This window comes from Mus caroli, chromosome 10, assembly GCF_900094665.2.
Source record: "Mus caroli chromosome 10, CAROLI_EIJ_v1.1, whole genome shotgun sequence".
NCBI classification, from domain to species: Eukaryota; Metazoa; Chordata; class Mammalia; order Rodentia; family Muridae; genus Mus; species Mus caroli.
In genome coordinates this window covers 26,622,646-26,625,732 of record NC_034579.1, presented here as the reverse complement: position 1 = coordinate 26,625,732, position 3,087 = coordinate 26,622,646, and positions in this window count along the sequence as shown.

Sequence of the window (3,087 nt, the reverse complement as noted above, 5' to 3'; positions counted from 1 at the left end):
CTTCACGTGGAGGAGTTGCTTTTCTGAATGGCAAGCTGACATGGCCTTTGATGTGAGGCCTTTCACTCACTCTTTCAGCCATAGCTTTGTGCCATGTGTTTCAAAATCATTTAGCTTAGGGAATGCACATCTTACTTTAAAATGAACTTTATGGAGCTTATGGGTTAAAAACAGGTAAGAATTACAAAGGCAAAAGTGATCATTTTCCTCTACCTTGTGTTGATTCTTTCTTATTTATTTATTTATTTATTTATTTATCTATCTAGTTATTTATTTATAGACAGGGTCTCACTGTGTAGCACATACTGGTCTGGTATTTTCTGCAGAGCTTAGCTTGGCCTGAAAGTCAAGATTCTGCTGCCTCACCATCTCAACAAGTAGCATCATTTAATCATAACTTTCAGTCTTGGAAAGGTATAAAAAGACTTCCAAATAAGATGATATCAAGCATAGAGAATGAGCTGGAGTATGTCGTATTGCATAGCTCAAAAACATAGTCATGAGACATCAGTAGATACATGATAGGCATGGACGTGCATCCTGATGGTGAGTCCCCTGGGTTTGAAAATTTCGTTGGTAAGATGGAGACATTGTAGTTGTGGCCCCTTCTTCAAAGAAGGCTTAAGTCAGGTAGAGCTCCTAAATCCCTGGGGGCGGGGTGGGGCGAGCACCAAAAGAATGAAAAGAAATCTTTGTATCATTCATATCAACATGCTCAGAGGAAAAGCTTGGGGTGGAAGGGCAGTCACAATGGAGGACAGTCATGCTAGTTTGGCTTTGGAAGATGAAGCATATGGTATGGTCAGGGAGATTTCTCTCTTGTGAAGCCATGTACTACTTTTTAGGTCGATTGTTTTCATGTTTGTTACAAAAGCAAAAAGGATTTAAGTCTTTTAAGAATTGTTTCAGGGGAAAGGGAAGAACTTTTAGGAGTCGATTTGTTGGTGGGTTTTATGTAACCGTCCCCAGGTTAATTCAAAGGCATTTTCGTAGAACAGAAGGAAGAAAGGAACAATTTGAGTTTTCCCCAAACTTAAAAGCTATGTGTGTGCACAGCTAGAACATAGCTTTGCATTTCACATCAGCGAGTATGTGCACATTCTTGAGCGGTACTTCGCAGGTTTGGGGTGGCATATAGGAACCTTATAGTGACTTTCAAAGGAAGAGGCATGATGAGATGCTGAGAATTAAGAAAATTTTTCTGGCAGCAGTGATAGAGGGGTATTGTTCTTTTTGAGATCATTGACAAATATAGCCCTTCCTATTTTATTTGAAGAGATATGGAGAATTTTAAAGTAATATCAAAAAAAAGTCCAAGTATTACCTAGAATAGTGCCCACTATTTCACATGTACATGGAGATTATGACCTGAAGGAAGCCTTTGGTCATGGCTTAAGTATCTATGTAACTTATTCAGAGTGCCCATCACAAAGTTATCTCAATTCAAGAGTAATTCTCTGACAGGAATCATTCCAAAGGATTACGATGTCAGAATCCCGTGTTCCCATAGGTCTACGTCTTTATCAGTTACTCTTGATTTAATGTCATTGTAAAAAGAATATGGACTTCTAAATATAAACTTTACAGATTGGTTATAAAATACCTTAATGAAGTATAACAAGGAAAACATGCATCTTGAGTTTGAGCCACTACTATTAATATGATGAATGCAATTTTAGAAGTAACAGCTAATGACGTAAAGAACAGGCTACTTTAGCTTTCCCTTAAGTGACTTTGTAAGCATGGCGATAAAAAAATACAGGTTTTGTTTGTTTGCTTGCTTATTTCCATGTTTTAGCTGCCCAATGACAACACTAGGCACTTCACTTCCCCAAAAGTGGTGTTAGACTTGCCCTTGTGATTCTCCTGAGGTCTAAGCAATGCCTGAGGTTGTGAATATTCCAACTGCTTCAACTAAGCATCACAGCAAACATGGCGTTTAAACCATCATTATAGTTCATGATCCTTGAAAGGTTAGTCTTTAAAGTCAATGGAGGTTATTGAAAAGTGCCTGGGCGATCTACTGTAAGGGCAGATCATGTGGGAAGTAGCTATCTAGGTACAAGGCTTTCTCCCATGCCCTCAAATTTAAGGGAAAGACTGGGTTGGTTAGGGAATCACTTTGTTGGCTATGTAACCATTGGAACTAGGACCACCTTAAGACAAAGGACAGGAAAGAAACTCAACTGAAGTCCTAATAAGGAGTAAGTCATGTTCTAGAAATCTGTTCCTTATTCAAGTTCCATACTTCTATTATAGAAATCACAATGCTGTATCGACATCCTGGAAACTAGAAAATGATATTAACTGTCTGGTATCATGCCTAGCAGGTTGACTATGACTCGGTGTGGGTCTGTTTACTTTTTCAGGCCATACTTTTGGCTATGGCTTTGGTGTTATTTTATTTTTGAACTCAGAGTCATCTAGAACACCCCCATGATATCACCCTACCAGGGATGGCTGAATATACAAATAAGTCTGCATATGAAGCTACCATCTCTCCTTAGCAGGTAAGAGGATAGGAAAAGAAGTAACTTGAGCTGGAGAGGTGGCTTTGTGATTAAGAGCACTGACTGCTCTTCAAGAGGTCCCGAGTTTAATTCCCAGCAACCACAAGGTGGCTTACAACCATCTGTAATGGGATCTGATGCCCTCTTCTGGTGTGTCTGAAGACAACGACAGTATACTCACATATATAAAATGAATAAATAAATCTTTTTTTAAAAAACGAAAAAAATTAACTCACATTTATTCCATAATACCATATTTAAAAAATGGTAAATGTTTTGGTTTTCACCTCTTTTGACAGGTGTCAAGTGAATTTGGGCAAGTGAATTTACCTTCTGTGCAGGATACCAAAGAGTATTTTGCAGTCTTTATAAGGTGACTGACAACAGACAGGCAGAATGCTGAAAACTTAAGAAAAGATGTTAAACAAATTTATTATAAAAGATAAGAGGCGGGGCGTGGTGGCACATGCCTTTAATCCCAGCACTCTGGAGGCAGAGGCGGGTGGATTTCTTAGTTCGAGGCCAGCCTGGTCTACAAAGTGAGTTCTAGGACAGCCAGGGCTACACAGAGAAACCC